The following is a 26,752-nucleotide window of genomic DNA, read 5'->3' as shown; positions in this document are numbered from 1 at the left end:
CAGGTGCCTCACCCTAGATCTTTCCCATCATTTTATGAGCCTTAGACTGAATTATTCATATTGAGGAAAAAAATTTAATCTTCCCGCAAACGACGAGAATAGTCTTACTTTACGATATAATCACAAATCGACTAATAATCTGATAGCGTTGGGTTTAAAAATTCCTAAGCTTATTGTATGACAAGACCTAACGCGTGCACCATCACTTGCCACTTCCTCTTTCAACTGTAAAACGGCGGAAACGAAGTTTTAGACCTAATCTTTACTTCCTCCCACATCTCTCTTGAAATGTTAAGAGAAAATCCGAAAAATTTGAGCTCATACTGAAGTTTACCGATATTCGCTCTTCTCTCTCTCTCTCCCAATTCACATACGAAACAGGGATTGGGAAGGGAATCGGATAGTGAAACCAGACGTACCGTCCACCACATGCCATCAAGTGGCTAGCGGAATATAGACGCAGATGAAGTGAATGTATACTGCAATAGTGCATACCAAAGTCTTTTCGAAGGTCTCTAGTTAATTAATGACAGCAAAAGCACCTTTTACAATATTTGGCGAAGTACGCGAAAAGATGACTGTTCTTAACTTAGATGCTTCTCGCTGTAAAGAGTAATGCACTTTCTTGTAATACTTCGGTGCTACGAACTTCTCTTGATTGATGACTTTCCTTCGGGGAGGTATCACATACTTAACAAATTTCGGAAGCTGCATTTTGCACCGACTGAAATATTTTGTTTTGAACTGTTTTCCAGTTTCGGCTGTTACACCTTTTTCCCCACTATTGGTAGTTCACCGCTGCTGAAGTAAGCTAGAGCTGCGATTTCCAGCTCGTTCTACAGCGTTTCATAAGTGTCTCATATTTTTCTAATCTTGTTTTGGGGTGCGGGAATGGGCGGCTGGTGAACTTACAGATCAACTGACAACAGAGCGTAAATTACTATATTTCGGTTCTGAGGCGCACAGTTGCCCATGTTTCAAATTACGTTTTAATAGAAGACTAAGATGTCATTGTCCGCATTGATTCTGTAGCTACTGACATCAATTTGAATATATTAAAGATCATGCTGAACCGTACTGCGTTTCATGCTTTGCCATGAACAAACTGGTATGTACGCAAAACCTGCCGCAGGATAGGAAAGGATACGTTCTCAACACGAATTATATAAAAAATAATCACGTCTAATACCCTGAGTCTTTCAGTAGTTAGTGGTTTGGTGTCATATTAATGACATGCAGTGAGAACTATAATTTTGCAGGGCTGTCAACTTAATACTTCAACAGCATCTCTAACCAGGGACGTATCGTAGGGCTCTCTATATTTTATTGAGATTGACCCATCCCAAAAATCCGAAGGAACCCAACACACAAAAACGCTGCACGAAATAAGAAAAGTATAAAAAGTTGCAACGCAAAATTCATAACGAAAACATTTAATGGTTAAAGATAAAATCATCAGAGTTTAATCAACTGACTTAATAGGCTACATCAAACAACTTTGTAACCACATGACATTGTTGGTTCAACTCCCAAATATGTTGTCAGAAATTCGTTAACATAAACTAAAATATTCTGTACAGCATCCACTGATGTGTAAAATGACTAACAAGCTCTCACAAATTCGCTAAAATACATAGATCACGAAATCAAAAACAGCAATTCAGTTAGAGACAGTACCCGTCGATGTGATATGAAAATCAATAACGAGACGTAACTACCAATGAATGCACATACCGTATGCCTGTGACACGCGAATAAATAGAATGGGTAAATAATTCTGTGTGTTATTCGCCGACAGCTTGACAGTGGGAATTGTAGCCGAAACAGGCCTTCAGCGATAAAGGTACTGAATCGAAGCAGCGGACTAGGATTCATATACATTACACGCTTGTTTCCCATTTAATTATCCCAAAGAAATTCTGCTTCCATTCAACAAAAGTAGTAGATATTCCAATAGACTGACGTCAACAATGTATCCTGTAAGCCTATAATATGTGCGTCTATCCTAAAACCCTTCTTCAAAGCGGGAATGACTTAAGTGTTTTTCCAGTCGCTAGGCACCCTTCATTGCTTCAGCGACCGAAGATACTGCTGACAGAAAGGGAAAGGAAGGTAGGAAGACTTAAACATCGTTTCGTCGTCGAGACCGAGGCGGAGCACAAGCTCGGATTGTCAAGGATGGGAAGAAAATCGGCCGTGCCCTTTCAAGGTAACCATCTCGGCATTTGCGTGGAGCGATTTACGGAAATAACGGGAAACATAATCTGGACGGCTGGATGCCGATTTGAACTGTCGTCCTACCGGCTGACAGACCACTGCGCGACCTCGCTAGGTACTAGAAGGGAGTAAGTTCTTTGGTGTAATCTATTTAGAATCGTACAGGTACCTCAACGGTTACAAATGCTCTTCCACTAGTAAGCGGTAGTAGTTGCTTTTCTATTCCGCCGTCACTTATTTCTGTATCTACATCATCTATTACCTCCGTAACGCTTCCGCGATTACTAAATGATCCTGTAACGAAGCGCGCTGCTGTCCGTTGGGTCTTCTCTCGCTCTTCTATCAACCCTACCTGGTACGGATCCCACACGACTGAGCAGTATTCAAGCAATGGGCGAACAGGCGTACTGTAACCTACTTCCTTTGTTTTCGGATTGCATTTCCTTATGATTCTTCCAATGAATGTGTCTGGCATGTGCTTTACCGACGACCAACTTTATAAGGTACATTCCATTTTAAATCACTCCTAATGCCTACTCACATATAATTTATGGAATTAACTGCTTCCAGTTGCTGACCTGCTATATTGTAGCTAAAGGATAAGGGATCTATCTTTCTATGTATTCGCAGCACATTACACTTGCCTACACTGAGATTAAATTGCCATTCTCTGCACCATGCGTAAATTCGCTGCAGATCCTCCTGCATTTCAGTACAATTTTCCATTGTTACAACCTCTCGATATACCACAGCATCATCCGCAAAAAGCCTCAGTGAACTTCCGATGTCATCCACAAGGTAATTTATGTATATTGTGAATAGCAACGGTCCTACATCACTTCACTGCGGCACACCTGAAATCACTCTTTCTTCGGAAGACTTCTCTCCATCGAGAATGACCTACTGCGTTCAGTTGTCTAGGAACTCTTCAGTCAAATCACACAATTGGTCTGATAGTCCATATGCTCTTACTTTGTTCATTAAACGACTGTGGGGGAGCTGTATCGAACGCCTTGCGGAAGTCAAGAAACACTCCATCTACCTGGGAAACCATGTGTATGGCCCTCTGAGTCTCGTGGACGAATAGCGCGAGCTGGGTTTCACACGATCGTCATTTTCGAAACCCATGCTGATTCCTACAGAGTAGATTTCTAGTCTCCAGAAAAGTCATTATACTCTTACATCTGCGATTTCGGTACTCGTATGATGATGATTGAAAGGGAGGACTGTGTGTTACTCACTTGCACGGTGAAACAGTTTCTGAAGACCGGATTCAGGATTTCGGCCTTTTGTATCGTCTTCAGTTTCTGTGCCATTGTGGTCACTCACTGAATACATGTCCACCTGCTTCTTAATTTTACGTAAATCGAGAACTTCTCAAGGTTTTTAGTCAGATCGAGAAAATTTTACTTGGAGTCACTGAATCTCTCTCGTTGCTCTCCTTTCGCTCTATTTAGCTTCATTCTACTATTGAGAACTAGGTTTTGACTTAGCTCAAATCTGCGGTGTAGCTGTCTTTGCTTCCGTAGCAACTTTCTCTCACGGCTGTTAAATCACAATGGGTCCTTACCATGCCTTAAACTACACAACAAATTTCTCTCATCTCGACCTTTCGGTCGGTGCTGTTCCGCTAGCTCGGCGCTTCGAATGGTTGGCTCTTGCTGATACACACTAGTGACCACTTTCCATGTATCCTTAGATTGCAGCCACAAGTGCCATATATGCGCCCGAGACGCTAGAAGATTCCCCAAGCCGATTGGACACTTTTTTTCGTCTCTAGCGTCGACGATGAGGTCACTCATATTACAGAAGTTATTCTTACAGCTGCGGAACGTTCACTACCTCGCACCTCCCAATTGCCCGGCGCCCCCCAGTTCCTTGGTGGAACGAGGCGTGCCGTGACGCAATACGTGAGCGGCGACGTGCTCTTCGTGTTTCCAGACACCATCCTACTTTGGCCAACTGTATCCGCTATAAGCAGTTCGGTGCGCGATGCCGTCGCGTGATCCGCCATAGCAAGAAGGCAAGCTGGGACTTCTTTAGTAGCTCATTCAACACCTTCACACCCTCCTCGGAAGTTGGGAGTCGGATTCGGCGGTTATGTGGAGCGCCTACTTTCTCCCCGATCTCTGGGCTCACTGTCGCTCATGATAAGTTAGTGGACCCCGTCGCAATTTCTAACTCATTGGGTCAGCACTTTGCTGAGATTTCGAGCTCTTAAAATTACCCTCCAGCGTTTCTCCCGAAGAAACGTGCAGCGGAAGTGCAACCTCTTGCCTTCGCCTCTCAAAATCGCGAAAGCTATAATACTGTTTTCTCCATGCGGGAACTCCAACATGCACTCTCTTCTTCTCGCTCTTCCGCCCCAGGACCAGATGGTATCCACATACAAATGTTGCTGCATTTATCATACCATAGATTGCGTTACCTCCTTCGCCTTTATAATCGAATTTGGACCGACAGTACTTCCCCAGACGATGGAGGGAAGCTATCGTCGTTCCTGTTCGGAAACCTGGAACGGACAAACATCTCCCCTCTAGCTATCGCCCCATTTCTCTCACGAGTAGTGCATGTAAGGTTTTGGAGCGTTTGGTGAATTGCCGATTGGCTTGGTGGCTGGAGTCCCGCAGTCCTTAAATACCTGCTCAATGCGGTTTCCGAAAGCATCGTTATGCAGTTGACCATCTTGTTGCTCTCTCCACTTATATCATGAAAAAATTTCTCCGGAAACGCCAAACAGTAGCGCTATTTTTTGATGTGGAGAGAGCATACGATACCTGTTGGAGGACAGGCATCCTCCGCACACTGTTCTCTTGGGGCTTTCGAGGTCGGCTGCCCCTTTTTCTTGGTGAATTTATGGCAGAGCGCACGTTTCAAGTGCGGGTGAACACTACTCTCTCCCGTACCTTCCCCCAAGAAAACGGGGTACCCCAGGGCTCCGTATTAAGTATTGTACTGTTTGCCATTGCCATAAATCCAATTACGGATTGTCTCCCTCCCGATGTCTCAGGCTCCCTCTGTGGACGATTTTGCGATCTATTACAGCTCTCAACGGACCAGCCTTCTTGAACGTCGTTTTCAAGGCTGTCTCGATCGCCTCCACTCTCGGAGCCTCGAAACAGGCTTCCGCTTTTCTCCCAGTAAGACCGTTTGTGTTAATTTTTGGCGTCGTACGGAGTTTCTTCCGCCTTCCTTACATCTAGGCCATGCCAACCTTCCGTTCGCGGACGTCGCTTAATTCTTGGGTCTTATGTTTGACAGAAAGCTGTGCTGGTACTCCCACGTTTCCTATCTTTCGGCTCGCTGTCTGCGATCCCGCAACACCCTCAGTGTCCTGAATGGCACCTCCTGGAGAGCGGACCGTGTGGTCCTTCTCCGCCTCTATCGCGCCTTAGTGCGCTCGAAATTGGACTATGGAAGCATAGTTTACTCCTCTGCTCGACCGTCTATTCTTCGGCGCCTCGGCTCTATCCACCACCGTGGATTACGTTTAGTGTCTGGAGCTTTTTACATCAGCCCTGTGGAAAGCCTTTATGCTGAGGCTGCTGAACCTCCTCTGTCCAATCGGCGATCTGTCCTGAGTCGTTACGCTAGCCATTTGTCTTCCATGCCTGCAAATCCGGCCCATGACATTTTTTTCGACGCCTCCTTGGATTTATAGTATGCTGGCCGCCCTTACTCCCAAATACCACCGCGAGTCCGCTTCCGTCAACCGCTCCATTTTATTTCCTTCCACTTTCCTAGAACTTTCTTGACAACTTGGGGTACAGCACCGCCTTGGCTACGGCCCCGGACCTGTCTGCTCCGCGACCTTTGTCAGTTTCCCAAGGATGGTACCCCTTCTGTTGTTTATCGTCGGGCATTTGCTGCTCTCTGCGCACAAATGAAGGATGCCCCATTTATTTACACTGATGGCTCAAAAACATCGTTTGGAGTTGGGAGTACCTATATTGTTGGCGACACCCCAAATCGATTTCGGCTTCCCGACCAGTGTTCAGTTTATACTGCGGAGCTTTACGCTGTTCTCCAGGCTGTCCAATACATCCGTCGCCATCAACGGATACAGTATGTTATCTGCTCAGACTCTCTCAGCTCTCCCCAGGCCCAAAGGTCTCGACCCTGTCCACCCTCTGGTCCACCGGATTCAGGACTGCCTCCACTCGCTCCACTTGGGGCGGGGGGGGGGGGGGGGGGGGTCTGTGGCGTTCCTCTGGATCCCAGGACATGGCCTCTCTTCTTCAGCCAGCTATTCGCATGATTCCCTTCGCCGATCTACGGAGTGTTTTATGTCGTCGTGTTGTTCTTTTATGGCACGCACATTGGTCGACACTTCTCAATAATAAATTGTGGGACGTAATAGCTCTTCCCTGTGCTTGGACCTCTTCCTCCCGAACTCGTCGTCGGGAGGAGGTAATTTTAACTAGACTCCGCATAGGGCACTGTCTTTTTTGAAATCTATATCTTTTAAGCGGCGATCCTCTCCCACTCTGTCCCCATTGATGTCAACTGTGGACGGTGAGACACTTTTTACTTGAGTGCCCAAATTTTACTCCGTTACGAGCCCGTCTACAGCTGTCGCCTGATATATTTTCCATTTTAGCAGATGACGGCCGCGCAGCCGATCGCGTTCTCGAGTTCATTAGTGCCAGTGAGATTGCAGTCATTTGAAGCTCTTTTTGGGGGCAAACAACCTCCCCTTCTATAGTGGTTTTTTAAGCTTTCCTTCTGTTTTTGGTTTCCCCACTTCTTGAGTTTCGCTCCCACTGCTGCTGGCTTCCAGTTTCGTTTTTTAGCTTTTCCTAAGTCACAAACCGGGCGCTAATGACCGTAGCAGTTTTGCGCCCTAAAATCATAACAAAAACCATAAATGTCACATGAGCATTTCATTTCAAAGAAATAACTACTTACTCAAATTTTTCGGAACTTAAGTGTCTTCACCCCACACTTCGAGCTGGAATTTCGAGTGTGAAAGGAGCCGCAGATGAATTTCTTCACATCAAGGGAGCCGTGGACCCAAAAAGTTTGAAAAGTACTATACTAATACGTAGTTAGGTACACTTATCCCGCATGTGTTTCTGGATGATTTTGTTGCAGAATGTGTAGGTGATGCTAATTGTGGAAGAGATTCTCTTTCTGCTTTAACAGCTTGTACAAAGCCTCACAAAACATAAGACGTGGCCCACTGTACAGTCAGAATTCTCACGTTTCTGGCATTAGAATAATAGGAGTAAGTGACATCGGTTCTATGAGGTTTGCAACGGTTAACAAACGCATGTACTTCGCCAAGACGGCTCAGAGGGATCTACACCTCAGAGAGAAGACAGTTACCAACACACTGCCTGCAGGACGGTAAGACCATATTTACGTAATTCGGTGGTGCAGAGTGGTTCTGGCTCACTTTGCTTGAACATACCGTCGAGCAGGCCCACCTTGCGTTAACAGTAACTGTTCCTCAAGATTTTTGAAATTCTGTATTTTGGGTTCAAAAAGACATTGACAAACTAGTTTCCTAACTTTTAAGAACTGAGAAATCAATAGCCAACATAAATGACTTGTGAATCGCTGCTTCCGTATGGAAAGCAAACGGATAAACCCGAAATGTGAAAATATCCGTTAAAAAAAGCGCGCAGGAAGATTTTATTAGTGGTAGGGCTCGGATTAGAGATGGGCAATGATCGAAACAATCTACCTTGGTATAAAAGAGCAATAGGAACGATTAAAATCAATGAGGCGCCAGGTGATACGGATTTGTTAGGTTTCTCAGTAAGCGAATATGGCAGAATTAGTCCCCCTCCTCTTCCCCCATTCGTAACGAAAGTACATAAAAATTATCGAACGAGATTGTAAGACCACCACCAGTCTGCCAGTTGATGAGAAAGGCAAACAAAAATTACAAACAAATTATCCTACCGTCGATCAGTAGCTGATTCTCCTTGCACAGTCATGTAACTCATGACCATAGACGAACGTCTGTTTTTTTTTCCATTTGAAAAAGGCCTCCCAAACTGTCATACTTGCCCTGAAGAGGCCCTCCGTCTTTGCCTCGCTTTCTCTAATATTTTAAGCTCGCTGTGGCTATTACGTCGTTTGTTTTGTGCTTTCTAGTCTTGGCCTGCCTCTAATTTTCACCTCTATTGCCAGGTTAACTATTTCTGAGTGGCATTTCGAGATGACACGACTTAACTGTCCCATCCATGATCTTAAGGATTTCTATCCTCACTTGCCCTTAATACTCCATTTCGAACTGTGTCCCCCAATTTTAGACAATTCTCTATAGTACCGCGTGTAAATGATTCTCTTCCTTTGCCAAATTTCCGATGTTTCACTTTCATAAAATTCAATGCTCTAGACGTAAATTATCAGGAGCTTTCTCAGTTTGATATCAATATCTGACATCAGAACTCTGAGGAAAGCTTTCTTCGTTTTCAAATTACTTGTGATACTTTCCTTGCTTCGGTCATTCTGCGTAATCTTGCTTCGCAGATAGTCTTTTACTTCTTACGCTATTGTTTTTGTTCTGTTTTGATAAGCCAGTCATTACCTCCTTCTACTGACCACCGCCTTCGTTTCGCCCTGTTTATCCTAAAGTCATCTTTGGGGGGTCGGAATTATTTCGACTGGTGTACTGTTAACGTAACTTGGTGGGCGGATGCCAGTTCTGACGCTACCAGTTCCCCTGGGAAGGAGTATGTGTACCCCATCTGTCTGCATTTAGAGTACCGGTATATCTCATATTAAAGTGTGAGAACGTTTTCTGAATGTTGGCCTTACGTGTCCCGGGAGGCAGGGCATGAGTAGCAACCAGGTATTTATCTAGTTGAATATAGGAAACCGCCTAAAAATAGTATTAAAGCTGTCCAGCCCACCAGCCGTCGTCGTTAACCGCAAGGCGGTTTCGATCCGGGGCAAGCTGGCCTTTCCGGCTCTCGTAAGCGGCAGCTTTAACTCGTTCGGCTGTCCGTGCTGCTCATTCGAACTATATTCAGTGCTAAATATGCTGTCCAATCCTTACGCATGATCAGAATGGCGGTCTTCTGCAAGCCTTAGCGTTATTTCTCATGAACTTACACAAGACGTCTTCAGAAAAGTTTTGATTTCCATTATTACAGAATAGCAGTAAAAGTTAAATCGTGGCGATAAGCTGTAGCCATGTCTTGCACTCTTTTTAGCACGAATATGGATTTCTTGTGCTTACTCTTATTACTTGCGCATGAGTTTTGTGGGTTATTCGTCTCTGTACCATAGCCACTTACTGTTAAGAATTGGGAACGTCATATATTTTCTTACGTTGTCGAAGGTTTCCTCTAGGTCCACAATGCTTACGAGGCACATCGATTTTTTCCTTCAGTTTGCCTTCCATTACCAAGTGCAATGTCAGAATTGCTCTTGGTACCTTCGTTCTTCGTCTAGTAAGTCTTCTCATTTGTTTTATTCCTTTTTATGTTAAACTCAGGAACTGGTGAGCGTGACTTTTACTGACTTACTGTCAAATAGTTTCTGTATCTATACGCACGTGCCTTCTTCGGTAACGTGAGAGTGCTTTTCTGGGAGTGTAATGGTTAGTGAAGTTCTACACATTTTCATTAACTCAAATATCCTAGTCCCTACACCTCCCGCACATTCCACTAATTCCTAAGGAACACCATCGACTCCTGCTGAACTGAATTCAAATCTTTCAGTGCTCTCAAATTCTGCCTATATTAGTTGCTTGCCTAATTCTTTCATAAACACCGCCGCCGCAGCCGCCGGGAGCATTTTAACTAGGCTGCGTATTGGACACTGCCTTCCTGGCCATTGTATACATCTACATCCATACTCCGCAAGCCACCCGACTGTGGTACCTCTATCGGTTCTCCCTTCTATTCCAGTCTCGTATTGTTCGTGTAGAGGAGGATTGTCGGTATGCCTCTGTGTGGGCTCTAATCTCTTTGATTTTATCCTAATGGTCTCTTCAAGAGATATACGTAGGAGGGAGCAATATTCTGCTTGACTCTCGAAACTTCAGCAAAAGCCCGTACAGAGCTACTGAGCGTCTCTCTTGCAGAGTCTTCCACTGGAGTTCATCTATTACCTCCGTAACGCTTTCGCGATTACTAAATGATCCTGTAACGAAGCGCGCTGCTCTCCGTTGGGTCTTCTCTCGCTCTTCTACCAACCCTACCTGGTACGGATCCCACACGATTGAGCAGTATTCAAGCAATGGGCGAACAGGCGTACTGTAACCTACTTCTTTGGTTTTCGGATTGCATTTCCTTATGATTCTTCCAATGAATGTGTCTGGCATGTGCTTTACCGACGACCAACTTTATATGGTACATTCCATATGCTCTTACTTTGTTCATTAAACGACTGTGGGGAACTGTATCAAACGCCTTCGGGAGCCAAGAAACACGGCATCTACCAGGGAACCCGTGTCTATGGCCCTCTGAGTCTCATGGACGAATAGCGCGAGCTGGGTTCCACACGATCATCTTTTTCGAAACCCATGCTGATTCCTGCAGAGTAGATTTCTAGTCTCCAGAAAAGTCATTATACTCGAACATAATACGTGTTCCAAAATTCTACAACTGATCGACGTTAGAGATATAGACCTATAGTTCTGCACATCTGTTCGACGTTCCTTCTTGAAAACGGAGATGACCTGTGCCCTTTTCCAATCCTTTGGAACGCTTCGCTGTTCTAGAGACCTACGGTACACAGCTGCAAGAAGGGGGCAAGTTCCCTCGCGTACTCTGTGTAAAATAGAACTGGTATCCCATCAGGTAAAGCGGCCTTTCTTTTGAGCGATTTTATTTCTTTATCCTCCGTCGTCTATTTCGTTATCTACCATTTTGTCATCTGTGCGACAATCTAGATAAGGAACTACAGTGCAGTCTTCTGTGAAACAGCTTTGGAAAAGACATTTAGTATTTCGACCTTTAGTCTGTCATCCTCTGTTTCAGTACCATTTTGGTACTGGACATTTTATGTTGATCCACCTACCGCTTTGAAATAAGACCAAAATCTCTTAGGATTTTCTGCCAAGTCAGTACATAGAACTTTACTTTCGAATTCATTGAAAGCCTCTCGCATAGCCCTCCTCACACTACATTTCGCTTCTCGTAATTTTTGTTTGGATGCAAGACTTTGGCTATGTTTGTTTGCTGTGAAGTTCCCTTTGCTTCCGTAGCAGTTTTCTAACTCGGTTGTTGTACCATGGTGTCTCTTTTCCATCTCTTACGATCTTGCTTGGCACACACTAATCTAAAGCATATTGTACAATGGTTCTGAACGTTGTCCACTGATCCCCAACACTATCAGTACTTGAGACAAAACTTTTGTGTTGAGCCGTTGGGTACTCTGTAATCTTTTTGTCACTTTGGCTAAACAGAAAAATCTCCCTACCTTTTTAAATATTTCTATTTACGGCGGAAATCATCGATGCAGTAACCGCTTTATGATCGCTTATTTCCTGTTCTGCGTTAACTGTTTCAAGTAGTCCGGGTCTCTTTGTCACCAGAAGGTCTAATATGTTATCGCCACGAGTCGGATCTCTGCTCAAGGTAGTTTCCAGATAAAGCACTGGCTTCTTTGTCCCCGCCACCCGTTAAGAACGTTTGAGTCTCCCAGTCTATATGCGACAAATTAAAATACCCACCCAGAACTATAACATGGTGGGGAAATCTACTCGAAATATTTTCCAAATTCTTCAGGTGCTCAGCCACAACAGCTGCTGAGACGGGATTGGGGGGGGGGGGGGGGGGGGGGTCGGCGGCTATAGAGACATGCAATTACCATGTCTGAGCCTGCTTTAACCGTGACCTTCACCCAAATTATTTCACATTTCGGATCTCCGTCAATTTCCTTAGATACTACTGCACTTCTTATCGCTATAAACACGCCTACCTCTTCAGTGTCCAGCCTGTCTCTGCAGTATACATTCCAATCCGAGTTTAGGATTTCATTTGATAAGTGGTGCTACCCCACAACTTTGTACACATTGCTCCCAAATTTTGAGTGTCCGCCACGTCATGACGGAATGCCCATTTTTTAACCGTTTACGTTCCGGCTTGGGCATGCCGTCTGAGTTATCGGCCGTTTTAGCAAATGACGCGCGGGCTGCTGACTGTGTTGCGCGCTTTACTTTTTATCCGCCAAAGCAGTATGGCGAAGGCCATTTAATTTTTAGTTTTGGACCTCCATTTCTGTATGGTCTTTCTTCGCCCTTTCTCCACGTGCCTGTTTATAGCTGTCTTCTCTCACGTCAGTTAGGACTGACTTATAGTCGTTTTTAACTCTTCTGTCTTCGTGTTCTGTAGTTTTGACTTGGGCGCGTATGACCCCAGTTGTTTTTTGCGCCCTAAATCAAAACTAAAATCATCCACGTTACCTCCACTTCGGGGAAGTTCCTCTGGAATGTGCAGTCGTTAGCTGTAAAACTGCCATCTGTTTGATATTTCTTTCGCATTGTTTTCCTGTCTGCGTCTCCTAGTTCAGCACCTTTATACTTTATTTTTACAGAATTAAGTTCAATGTTCCTATACGCCGTATCATTTTTTTTCTGCAATCAAGTCTTTCTCAATATCTTGCTTTCTTCATCCACTTTGATGTAGCTTGTTTGCACCTCTAGCTGATTTAATTCCTAGGCAATCTATACTGACGCTTTCTTACCTCTTTCGCAAGATTCTTACCCCCGATCCTTTCGCTTAGGTTATTGGCCACCGTCTCATAATTTCTGCTTCTTTGAGTTCCGTCCTAAATTTTCAAGATTACATTTCATTTATAGTGTTGAATTTCAGCCTGCAGTTAATACTAGGTTATGGTCGGAGTCTATCCGCATATGAATATGCTTTACAGTCCAAGATTGGCTTTTTAATTCTTTGTCTAACCATGACGTAGTGTAGCTGAAATCACGTATTTTCGAAGTGCATCTACTCTTCTGATTTTGGAAGAGGTTTTTCGCTATAAGCAGTTGAAACCTATAGCAGAATTCCAGTTAGCATTTTACACCCTCTTTCATTCCCCTAGCGCCCTAACCTGTATCCTACAGGAAATTTATTCCTTCGTCTATGATACTGTTCCAATCAGCTGAGACTACTAAATTTTTGTGTCCCGTCACGTATTTACCAATTACTCTTTCTCATAAGTTTGACACAGATCTGTAAGCCTGTCCAATTTTAGCTGCTGTTGGCTTAGTTTGTCCTCATAACAATAATTGGAGCACTATATTGCACTCAGTGACTCAACGTTTGTTACCATCCTGTTAACGACGCCAGCACCATTTAACATTCAATGTCGCTGTTATTGCCCTAAGATCACAGGACCAAAGTTTTACTCTCTTCCCATTACATCTTACTGGTAACTATGAAGTCTAACTTCAGTAAGCTCATTTCTCTGTTTAGATTTTCCAGTTTACTGAAAACGTTGATTGTTTACATTCCATGCTCATATTCGCAGAACGTAGATCTTAAGTTTCCTGCTCATAAACCGCGCCCCAGGCAGTTCCCTATAAGGGAACAAACTCCAGGAAATTAAACATCTCCCAACGGCTTGGACGACCGTCTGTCGCTCCTCTTGTCATGAGGAGATCCTTTTAATTCGGCAGGGTACTGGGTACTGTCGTTGCCGTCACCGCCATTTAAGGAGAGACCCCACATCATTCTGTGCTTACTGCAACCAATCATTGACAGTGCGCCATTTTCTGACCGAATGTCGATTTTATAACCGTTTTCGTTTTAGTATTAGTCATCTGAATTATTAGGTATTGCAGCAGATACAGCACGAGCTGTAGGTCGCGTTTTATTTTTAATTCATCGTAGTAATATGGCGAATGAAATTTTTCAACCACTTCAGCATCCTACTCAAAGACGAAGAGATCGTTTTTAGCGATTTCTCTGTTGCAGTCGATTGGGCTCTGAATATTGCCGAATTCATCTTCATCCGGTGATTGACTGTTTCAAGTTATGACACGGGCGCTCATGACCTCAGCTGCTTTGCGCCCCGAAGTAACACCAGCCAGGCAGTCGCTTCTTGGAAATTCGAACTTGGGTTAGTTTCTCTGTGAAATTCTTTGCGAAGGAAGTGGTAAACACCAGAATCATATTAGAAAATTGTATGTCCTGTGAATATACTTTGTGCCTCTAATGTGGTTTCCATTGTTTCGCGTTCTCATGCGATTGGTCATTACTGATTTTTCTGTCGTTACTGGTAGTTTCCCACCCCAAGGCCAAGATGTGCTCTCAAACTGTCAGCTCCTCCGCTCTGTTAAAGGCCGTTGGTAGAATAAGAGGGGGACTTGGTACACCATAAGTCTTCTGACACAGCTGATTTTATCAAAATTTAGTGTTTTATATGGAACCTGAGACCCAGTACCCTCTACCGAATGGAGTTCCGCAAGAAATTATCAAAGGAGAGCGTTGATCAGAAATAGACAACATTGTATGCCCAAAGCAATAAGATTTGAGTGAACTGTTGCAGTTTTCTATTAAATTATTGTTGTAATTGAAATCTAAAAGTTCAGACAGTTTCATTTCTTGCAGTCAGTGGCAGAAAATAACATATCGATTAAAATGTTCATTACTCAACTTCGCGCTAATGTTGACATTGTCCGCCGCAATCGTGGCCATAGAGGTATTCGGCAACTGACTTATTTTACTGTGTAAACTACAAAATTACGAAATTCAGAAAATAAATGTAGTTCCACTAGTTCCAGGAAGCAGGAGATACGTTTACTTTAATACCATAAAACTTAAACTGCACGTGCCTGGGCTACTGCAACGTAATACACACGGATGACCTGAAACTCAATGCACCCTAGAGCTTGTTTCATTTGCCGATTTGATGTAGGTGTGGTTATCGACTTCTCGTCAGGTGCTGAGAAATAAAGAAACTAAAACCGCAAAAGTATCGATTATTATTTTAGACCTAGAAGGATGACGTCAAATGGAGGTATAAATCTCGCATATAATACAGCAAAGGGGGACATTTCAACTCTCTTCAAATAGTTACTGGTAAGTGGGAGAAACTAGTTTGACGTTGAGAATAGTAGGGTATTTTTGGAAAACAAGTACTGATGATCCACTGCAAGCCATTTACTCACGCGTCATTGATCCTCAAATGGACTAATCAGTCTCCATTAAAATCTATATTACTGGGACGTTGCAGTAACTTTAGATGTAATTAGATTGCTAGGTGGCATGACAAAGGGGTATGAAGTGGAACAGTCACGTAAAATTGGTTGTAAGGCAGATATCATTTGAAAAGCTCATCTTGGTACTATGCTTATAGTCCTAGGTTTAGTATAAAGGAAGAGGTAGAAATAAATTGTGTATCTTCTGCTAGGTCTGCTAGAGAGCGCTTAACTTCAGTCGGTGTAGAAGTACCGAGCAGAGGGAACACCTCGAAGAAACCGCCCATTATGATCTGCAAACGCCATCTCGTAGATTCAGAGAAGTTAGTTATGCAGACGATAAAACATTTCTTCTAACAATGTCTTCAGTGTAGAGACCACAAGCAAAAATAAAATGGCCACTACAGAGATAAAAGGGAAATACCCCATTGCACCTCAGATTTAGTGGCAAGATGGCCCAGTAGATAACCCGTAAAAAACTGAACATAGATCAGGCATGAAAACAGGAAGGTGTACTGACATCTGGAATAAAAGCAAAATAGGAACAGTGAACGGTCCAAGAACAAGAAGTGTAATAAAGAACAGTCTGAAACTGCGTCACTGGTAAGTGGTCATGGTGCTGAACTGCCACGCGGGCGAGTCGTGTTCAAAACTCGCTCGTGCTTGTGAACTGTCCGTGCGGTCATTGAAATGTTTCTCTTTCTGTAGTCTTGGCAGTTGTCATACTATACATTGGTTATACAAGACGTTAACGTCCCAAGAAAATGTAATGAATAGTGAGAGCGGGAGAGATACCACATCCATGTCTCACAAAAATAGGGGAAAAAGTGTGTGAATTATGGTACAACAATTAGTCATGACATCCAGAACGGAACGCAACTTCAAAAACGTTAAAAACATAAGTTTTGACAGAGCACAGAGAAACTGATTTGTGAGACTATTGCGTTCATTTGTTGCAACTTACGTGACGAACTGTTATGTTTCCGTAATTTCCTTGAGAGTGATGACATTGTCATACCAACACCTTTGTCGGGAAGGAAGCATATCTCACAAGTCCTACAAATTAGGTGCGTCGATCAGAGGTTGCTATCATATTCCACACGTGCTGTCACTAATACCGTGTATGAAACATCAGACGTGTTTTCAGGGGGAGGATTCGGTTGATTTGTCGCCTTGGCACCAAACGTTTGCGGTTCCCTTTCGAAAGCCAATTCCCTTCTGCTGCCAATGCAGTTGTGGAGAATCAACTTTAATTATACGTCCCTACCTTACATCTTCCTTTTGCTAACTGACATTACACCACTACACACATCTGAATAAAGCGAACAGCGAAGGAAAAAAGCACGAAGGAGATTTGAACACATCTCGCCCACATGGAATCCAACACAGTAACCACTTAACCGGGATACCATCTGTCTTTCCGCCTGCCCTGTATTGCATTTCTTGTCCTTGGACCGGTCACTGTTTCTATTTTTCCTTTTTTTCACAGTTCAGTTGACCTTCCTGTTACGCTTGATCTGTTGTGTTCGATGGCCCTCTTACCACTAAATGTGACGGGGGGGAGGGGAATTGTTTACACTGTGGAGCTGGTTGCTCTTTATCGTGCACTCGCTCACCGTTCCTCCTGCCCTTGGGAGTCATTTGCATTTGTCATATGCAGTGACTCCGAGTGGATTGCAAGCATGCGACCAGTGTTTTTCTTGGGACCCTTTGGTGCCAGGTATTCAAGATGCTGTTTTTGCTCTCGCAGAATGTGGGTCGTTCAGCGACTTTTGCGTGGACCCCGGGCCACATCGGCATTCCAGGAAACGAACGTGTCGATCGATTGGCCAAGCAGGCCACCCCTGGAGCTTGGTCTCGTGGAGAGAGATCTCCGGCCAGCCTTACATCGCAAGGTCCGTTATGTCTGAAGCTCTGAATGGTCTGTCTTAAACACGCCAAATAAGCTCCGCATGGTCAAGTCATTCACGGCCGTATAGAACTCATCATTGGGGGTGACGCCTGGGAACTTAGTTGTTCTCTGCCGTCTCCGAATTGGACATACGCGGTTGACCCACAGCTATCTCCTTCGTCGAGAGAACCGCGGAAGTGTCGCTGTAATGCAGGGCTGACAGTGGTCCATCTTCTAATGGACTGCCCCTTTTAGCCCCCTTGCGGCAGTCCTTTAATTCTAGGTGACGATGCCTCTATAGCTCACTCAGTTTAACGTTTTATCTAAGCAGCTGGGTTTTATCACTCACGCTAGTGTGGGTGCTCTCGCATGATTTCTCAGGCTACAACCACTCCAGCGACTTTTGTTACGTGGATACCAAAGTAGTGTCTTTTATGGTAACAAGTTGTGTTGGTACCTCTATCAACGCTTGCCAACTGGAGGTTCATTTGTAGTTGAGGTTGACCTTTTACCTGATCCATCAACCACTGTAGTCCGTTTTCCTCTAGTCAACTATTTGCTCTGCTCCTTTTAAGTGTCCTCCATTTTGTGTTACTGCGGTGTTCATTTTAGTTCTGTACCCCTTGGTGTTCCCTCCCTTTGGGTGCAGAGGTTACGCTTTTACTGCATAGGCCTTTTACGAGTATGTCTGTTTGGAAGAGGGGACTGATGGCCTCGATGTTTAGCCCCCATCAAACCCCAAAACACACCAATCAACCTATAGAACACCTTTGAAATGTTTTGGATCCACGACTTCGTGTTAGGCCTCTCCGACAGACGTAGATACCTCTGTTCAGTGCAGCACTCCGTTAAGAATGGACTGCCATTCCCCAAGAAACCTTCCAGCGCCTGATTGAACGTATGCCTGTGAGAGTGGAAGTTGTCATCGAGGCCTAAGGGTGGGCCATCGTTAAATTGACTTCCAGCATTACCGATGCAGGGCGTCACGAACCTGCAACTCATTTTCAGCCATGTGCCCGGATACTTCTGATCACATAGTGTATGCCGCCGTCGGATTGAATCCCCCAGCGGATTAACGAGGTTTTGATGTGCGGGCCAGCCTGGATGTGGAATTCAGGCTGTTTCCTACATCCCCCGAGGTGAATACCGGGCTCTGATACACGCGACGCAAACCTTCTCATACTTGCACATAGGATTTACTATATACCCAGCCGGATTACGTTGTTCTGTCGTGAGGTTGAATAGTAGACCGATGACTTCAGCTGTGCTGCATCATTTACCACTTACTCAGCATTAGCAGCAACAAGATTGACAAGAACAACTTAAAAAGCCATCGTGTCGTAATGTGATAGAATACGACCAAACATAGGACAAAACAGCTCCCATGTCACCGTTTCATTTCCAGGCTACAGGTGGAACATAGCCTCAAGTTGAAGTATTCATTCCAGCTAAGTGAAATACAAGCGAGATTGCAAGCTGGCAATGACTACCACTGTGGAATTCATTTTCTGCTCAAGACGAGAAGTCTGTCAACTAATTTTATCTTAATTATCTGTAAAACACCGTACCAATTTTTCTAAAAGGGTGTGTGCTACCGGGAGTATCACAAAACATACGAAAAACTGTTGGTGTTTGAAGGAGAAAAGTTCGTAGTAAAATGTATGAACTCCTAGATCAGCACAAAGTGGAGAACGAAAAATGTTACAGCACAGAACTCTGAACAATGTTAAATGAGTATGATGTAGTCGTTATGAAAGTATGATGTCTACAATAGAAAGACAACTTCATTCGTACACCAGAACGGCGGTGGTCAGTAAAAGTGATACAGTGACTGGCGCAAGATCTTTGGGTAGGTTCCCAATAAGGTGGTTCAACAATTCCGAAAGATGTAAAGAAAACTGGATACGTGATTAAATAGATGCAGTCTTTCAAACAAGTGCGTGGTCTACTGGATCTGATAGCAACCCACTCTTACCTCCTGATACCAGTTTCTGGAGTACATGGGAACATTTTAGAGTCAAAGTTGCACATCTTCCTTGCAGGATCACTTTACAGAAAAAAGAACAGCGTATCTCATCACTTACCTCTGCATGTGCTGGCATATTTTACTGCGTTGTCTTGACTGCCTGACGCGGCGACTTTCGTCAAAGTCAGATACCTACATGTCTTCGAACCATCAAAAGGCAACATTGCTGTTACGAAGGCAGTTTCACGGGGTTGGAGTTCGGGACACGGTAAGGCGTTCCTATGCGAAATGCTCGATTTAATACTGCCCAGAAAGTATCCCCATATTAGTAAGAGGGCGTGCTGACAATTGATGTCTCAGAATTTTTTTGTTCTCAGTGTCGGCTTAGAGTTAGTTACCATGCATAATAATCGGTCGGCTTCGCTAAAGAGCTGAAATCAATTGCCGCTAGAGGGTGTGTGTGTTGACCGTAGCGTAAGTTAGAAATTAAAGTTAGATTAAGTAGTGTGTAAGCTTAGTGACCTCAGAAGTTCGGTCCCATAAGACCTTACCCCAAATTTCCAATTTTGGAATCTGTCTTAAATGATCAATTATGCTCTTCTTTGCTCCTAATATGCTTTTCTTCCTCTTGAATTTAGTATTCTTTCGTAAAATGGAAATTTCAAATAATTTGAAAGCCCGCTAAAACGCTCTATTCGAATGTTATGCCTGTGACGTCACTAGCTAGGTCGCAGCAGCAGCTGCTGCTGCTGCGACGCTAATTCACAATGATGATTGTTTTGGAATTTACGTTTCGGAAAATGGATTACAAATGCTGTGTGGTACCACATTGTACAAGTACGTCTATAAAAAAATCCTAAAAAGCTGTTACTGAGCGTTCCATAGATGAGACGGTGGTAAAATGTGGTTGCACTGTACCGGCAAATTGTTAAAACGTCGACGCACAAGTTCACCGACTTAATTAACAAGGTGTTTCACTGTTACGTTAATATTAACTTACCTCCGAGCTCTGCTCTTCCACTGTTACAACGATGGATGTCATTCAACGAAATTAAACGTCTTGTAAAAATTGTAGTTTTGCATCTACACCTCGATTATTCGGTTGCTCAATTATTAGAGCGGTAGACCGTAGAATGTTAAAAGATGTCCATAGATACCTGTTACAAATCCAACCAGAAAGAACATTTTAACTTATTTGTAAAACGACTCGACACTCCTCCCACGTGAAAACCAAATCATAATTACAATACTTCACCACACCGATCAGAAACAGAATATTATCGTTTTCCTTGTGTTTTACATGCGCTTACGTTTGAAGTTGCTGTTCACGCAGGTCACGATCAAAAAATATATTTTCTACCTTGTGACCACACACTTTTTACTTTAATAGAAACAATGTTTTTATCTTCGTACTGTCCAATTGGGATCCTTACTGCTCAAACTTGTGCAGTGTCATCTTACATGAAGCTTAAGCAAGTACCCTTCAGACGCTAAATTTAAGTTACCCTCACAAACATCACAGCCTTGGGTTTGCGTCACCTGCATTTTGCACACGCTTTATATCTATCCGTATAACCTCGTCGCCCTACACTTCGTACTGTGGGCGTATGGTGATAACTTCACCACTAGCAATAATTTCCAAAAAAGTGAAGTTCGTTCACAGAGTAAATGCATTTACCATCTGTTGTTAATTTCTCAGGCTAAGACTATCCCCCAATCGAAACAAGTTACAATGAGTTCTTGCTAACGCTATTTTCGTATTTCGTGTAAAAGTTTTCAAAATACGACCCTTACGGTATTCGAACATGTGACCTACTTATCCGTAGTCACATGCGCTATCCGTTGCGTCACTGAGCGCCTGCTGGAAAACAGTATCTTTGCTGAGTGACTTCTACAGAGGAAATCAGCACTAAGTTCTGCCAAGAATAATTTTATTGTGCTTTGGGTTGTAACTCATGACTGATAGTCGACAATCCAGTTAGAATATACAGACCCGTTTCAAAAATGTCTGCAGTTGATTATTTTTTAGTGAGTTCATTGATGTTGCTGGGAGCAAGGCAAAGAATGTACTTTGTTGCTCCTATCGCCGCTCAAAATGGGCGGAGCGTAAGAGTGTCAACTTTCGCAAGGCTTCCACAATCGGCGTTAACAAATTTTCTTTCTATTCTTACTTGAAAGTTGTAATTGCGTTTTCCATCAATAAACAGCTAAACTGTTCGCAGAAAAACACGTAAAACCGCGTAACTTGGGCTAACGCTCCTGTAACACGTGTAGCTTCACCTTACTCCTAGTCTGTGACGTCACTAGAGCATCAGTCATTAACAGCGTTTACGATCACGTGACCAGATCCTGCTATTTAACGATTTTTAATCTTTAATTACATAAAAATAACATTTTGTGACAATATTGACCGTAAATTCTATTTAAATACCATCAGTCACAACAGCAGCAGTCTGAACCATATTTTTAACATAGGAAAATACCCTGTTCTAGCGTGTAACGTGGCACTGTAACGTAAATTTGTCCGTGAGACCCTTGAAAAACTGAACGTACAAATTCGAAGAGGTCGTCCACACGTGAGACGCTCTCCTCCTGAACGACAATAGCAGACCACACACGAGCACTGCGATATCTACAACAGACGCTTTGGGTTCACTGTCATCGATCGTGCTCTATACAGTTGCGACTTGGCCCCGTCTGTTTTTCATTTGTTTCCGAAATTTAAAGAACACCTTAGAGGGCTTAACTTTGATAGGATGAAGAGCTACAAGCAGAGATGAGGTTGTGACTCCGTCAGTAAAGTCACATTCTACAGCGACAGTATCAACAAACTGGTCTCTCGTTGGAAGAAATTTGTTCGTTACCAGGGTGACTTTGCTGAGGAATAAATGTCACACACAGCGCGAAAGTCTTTGTTACGGCTGTCTGCGACTCAGCATCTCCGCTATATGGTGAGCGGCAACTTTCCTTCCCATAATATTGTTCCATTCCATCCTGGATTTTCCATTATTTCAGGAATAAATATGTATACACGAAGGAATAAAGATGTAGAAAGCTAATGTTCATCTAAAAGGTTTCTTTACATAAATTCAGAGGCATTACTTTTCAGCACGCCCATCTCCCTCTCCTCCTCCTCCCTCCCCCCTCCCTCCCTCTCTCTCTCTCTCTCTCTCTCTCTCTCTCTCTCTCTCTCTCTCTCTCTCTCTCTCTCTCTCTCTCCCCCCCTCCCCCCTTCGGCTTATTCAAGGAGCTACAAAGACAGTACAATAACTGCTGAAACGCGGAGTTCTCTTACCGCTATTTGGCACTGGGCCCCACTTCAGATCTATGGCAGGGGTACGCCTTCATTCACTTATTTTTTCTACTTCTACTACTACTACTACTACTTCTTCTTCTTCTTCTTCTTCTTCTTCGTCTTCTTCTGAGTAATTGCGTAAACCATCTGTGGTTTGCGAGTAGTACTGTACACATGTAGGGAAGGGATTCTTTGATGTAGTAAGAGTTAATAAAACGGCATGCAGTTTCTCCACGATTTATGTCTATAATATCCTAACTGTTGAGACGACGGAAAACTTGGAATTTTAAAATGAAACTGGTGTAGGTAAAAAATGGTCTGCACTGTAACGTGAATGAACCTATGAAATGTTGAATCACTTCAATTTTCCATAATAGCTGTGAACCATCCAAAGAGCTTCAGCAAATTTTTAGAAGATCTGTTCACCTACTCTACTGGAATATCTCTATTTCAGTAAGCACTCACGAAATCGCTGATAAAACGTTGAGCTGCTAAAAGTTCTCCAGTTCTTAGGCGTATTTGGTTATTTTGAGAACTGGGCTTCAGGAAGTCTACATTGTCGCACGGCGAGCCATTACAGAATAGCAGCCCAACATTGACAGAAGCCGTCAGAGAAAACAGAACAACACACTATTTTAAGTTAGAGAAGCCCGCAAATGTAAAAATAGCATCGGGTGCGGTCCGAATATGATAGAGGTCAATGACGAAAAGCGGAAAACTCTATATGAACTAGTTTCGTTTTCTCTTCTCTGTATGTATATTATCCGTTTGGCTGCTACACAGGTAGCCGGGTTATCCGTATGTAGTGTTAGTCGTATTTACGCAGCATATGTTAACAAAGCTCGGATGTCGCTCTTTGACAACGTAACCAGATCACTGCCCAACAGTTCCTAGTTCTCGAAGCAGCAGCTTAATTACGGTTCCGTTAAGTTCGTTTTCGTTACTTAGAACGTTAGTATTGCACAATCACTGTTTACGAATTAATTAGAATGTATCGGTGTTTACTAAACAACAGGAAAATAATCCTTCAGGCAGATACACTGTTGCAAATACTTCGGTATTAACAAATACTGTTCTAGGATGTGTTCAAAGAACGTGCTACATTGTCTGTCTAGCGACAAATTGAATGAAACCCATTCATACCCATGGTTTGGATCCTAACGAAGTAACTTTGAGTTACAAAACGGCATTAAGACGGGATGTTCAATGTTCAGTGACTTACAGAAGTGTTCCCTCCATTGCTCACATATTACTTATAAGAGAAATGAAATAATCCCTAGGAAGTATGTTCAGTTTGGAAAAGATAAAAACCCAAACTCAGTGCTATACTCTTGTCTCAAAACACTGAATCTTTTTAGATTTCCTTATATAACGACTTACGTGGTAACTATAAAAAATCTTGCATTCTCTTTCAAATATTCCACTGCAGTTGGTGAATATCAGTGTCTCAAATCTTGATGGCTATTAAAATGCCAAACTTAGATTTTTTGTTTTCAGTGTAGCTAAGGGAAGAACACACTCAAATAGTATTGATCTTGTTGGCTAAAATCGAAAGATACTCTGCCGCTCTGCCGCTCTGCAACAGTTACTTTTTTCAACCATTTTAACCAACACATACGGCCAGTACTGTATTTTGGTAACATAGTTAAATCGTACAAGGTTCCGTTGCCCAAACCAAGAAAACTTTTCCGTTGAGAGGGCGAGAGAATATTACTGAAAGAAATGCGTACATTGTTTGATCGAATGATAGTGTCCCAGAGCGAACGAGTGTATATTTAGTTTAAACACAATTGAAATTTAAGTACAGTAAAATGAGATAGCTCCTTAAATTTTGTTGTTATCTAGCGGTACCGGTGTTACAGTACCAAGCGCTGCGACTATTCAGATGCGCTTAATTTCTGCCTTTTCGGGTTTTAATATTGGATGAGGGAGAGTATTTGGAGGGGGAGGGTTGATGGGTGCCGTGGTGGGGTCGGCGACTGCGCAGAGGGGCTGCATTGTAGCGCACATGGTTGGAGCATCTCAATGGATGTGAGCGTCGGCGCACCTAACCGATCTCACTCGGAAGCAGTCGGCGGTGCGCTGCCGAGTTGGTGGGGGTACGCAGGGTGTAGCTCCGCCACAAACGCTCCCGGGCTTCAGTTGCAGCATAGCGTTGTGCGAGCCAACGTGAAACTTCCCATCGTCTTCTCAGCTCACCTAGGTATGTTCGTAACACATACATTAGTGCTGTTCAGTAAAACCTTTATATATTAACTGGTGGTGCGAATGGCTGAGCGGAGTACCGGCTTTCCTGTCAGACGGCGCCCTCTGCTGAACGTGCGTGAAAACAGCACGTGCGTCGGGATAACTATTTACAAGCATGAAGCCATCTAAAACGTAGACGTGGAAAACGTGAGGCGCATAAATCGCTTTATTTTCCTAGTGTATACGAAGTCCGTTCTTTCTGAATGTTTTTGAGAAACACTATAGTATCAGGTGTTCACCGCGTGTTAGATACCGGTTAGATTTTGAACAGCGGTATCTTCCTAAGCAGCAGATGCAAGCGACAAAGCAGCTGCATTAAACTCGTAGCACCCCTCCCAGTTTATCCCCACCACTCTAGTCGCTTACTACCCTCTCTCTCAGTAACATCAGTCTGACGTTGCCACTTCTACGCAAAGTTCAACATGAATTTCTTTTAGTTTGTGAGCATTGCGGATCTCAACGTTTTTCACAGTACAACTTGGACTAAAGCATAAGTTGTAGGTATTATAATAGTGCTTGTAATTGCTAGTTTCGTCGTAAATAGTAGTTGTAGTTTGTGGTGATTATTTCTGTATATGTACCATAGATTTACTTTATTACCGAACGTTCATTTGCGCACAGAAACATTCGTGTTTGTTGTAATTTACCTGTTGTTAAAACAGTGGAAACGTCTCAGGCAGAAGCTGTTGGCAACAATAGCAGTTAGATTTTTTTGGTAGTTCCATAAATACAATAACATTATTTTGTACAGCCGACGTAATGATTAGTATAACGATTATGCATGTAAATGTTAAACCGCTCGTAAATTTGCCGGATTTTTGTGTGGAGACCGGCCTGATTATGTAGTGTCAGTACGCAACACGGACAAAATACATGGACCCGATGTTGCAGAAGATAATTTTCCTCGCGTTAATTGTATTGCAAAGGTATATGTAAGAGTTTTACACATTTACTATCTAATGTTTACAGATCGCTGATTTTCAATGGTGTGTCAGATATGTAAGTAAATTAAGTATGTGGCCTCCTGCGTACATTCAACTCTACGAAATTGCGCTCGACGAACTAGAAAATGCGAGAGTCATGTACTGTCAGAGATTAACTTCATACATCGTTAGTCATTGCACTATTGCAAAGTGTGTGTGTGTGTGTGTGTGTGTGTGTGTGTGTGTGTGTGTGGTTTGGGCGCGCGCGAGAGCGTGCGTACGTAGTTTGTTGTCGTCGTTCGGAATGTTGAAGCGATGTCGGTTAAGTGTAATTAGTTAGAAATTGATAAGCGCGTAATTTGAAATCACCAGTACCTCAAAAACAGTAAGCGCGGCTGCATAATTTTATTACAGTGATTAAAAGTAGTGATTTGTACTTTTTTACCATAGACGTGTACATCAGAAATGAATGTTACTTCTGTTGAAGTCGGGAAAAGCAGGGACATTGTGACAGTAGTGACCTTGGTGCAAAAAATTTACGTAACTGGCATGGAATCGTCGGATAACGAAATCACCATAGCTGGATAGGAGCGTCAAAGACATTCTCAAATTTGTGCTAAATGCACTTCCCACAATGAGGTACCTTCCTTGAACAGTAGTGGAACATTCAGCGGAACAAAAGCCGTTAACAAAGTGGTATTTTGGTATTTCTGCCTGCAATTTATATTGATAGTGTTAAGATTCGTGAGTAGAATCATAGTGAAGTGTATCGGGATCATATTTTAACCCGCTAGACTTTTCTTTAACTAAAATATCAAATTTTTCCTTCCAATGAAATTAACGTAGGAAAATTTTTAAACTCCGATAGTCGTAGGATGTGATCTCAGTAAATTACTAAATCATAAAATTTATCGAAGTCCAAGAAACGAGAAGGAATGTTGCATGTATCTTATAGTCTCCTGTATAATTTTCTTGATATGCCCAGAGGGCGCAGGGTACTGTAACATGTTCTGCTTGGTTTTAGCTATTTTTATGAGTAAAGAATCAGAACTCGATCAGTACATGTGGTTTTATGTTTCCAGAGTTAAGTCCACTGATTACCATC

General features: G+C 43.1%; 1 protein-coding gene across 19 annotated transcripts in view; it reads left to right on the top strand.

Moving 5' to 3' along the window:
• LOC126297808 (ELAV-like protein 1) overlaps positions 1-26,752 on the top strand; it is a 199,612-nt gene that overhangs the window by 25,414 nt on the left and 147,446 nt on the right. For 3 of the 19 annotated variants that reach the window (XM_049989033.1, XM_049989030.1, XM_049989026.1), the window contains exon 1: positions 24,563-24,680. The exons of the other annotated variants lie outside the window; for them this stretch is intronic. The gene's annotated coding sequence lies outside the window, so the exon portion shown is untranslated. Of the gene's footprint in view, positions 1-24,562; positions 24,681-26,752 lie in introns of those variants that run through there. 19 annotated transcript variants of the gene reach the window in all.

This window comes from Schistocerca gregaria, chromosome X (genome assembly GCF_023897955.1).
Source record: "Schistocerca gregaria isolate iqSchGreg1 chromosome X, iqSchGreg1.2, whole genome shotgun sequence".
NCBI lineage: Eukaryota > Metazoa > Arthropoda > Insecta > Orthoptera > Acrididae > Schistocerca > Schistocerca gregaria.
The sequence above is the reverse complement of the archived record's forward strand: the minus strand, read 5'-3'. Positions and strand labels throughout refer to the sequence as shown.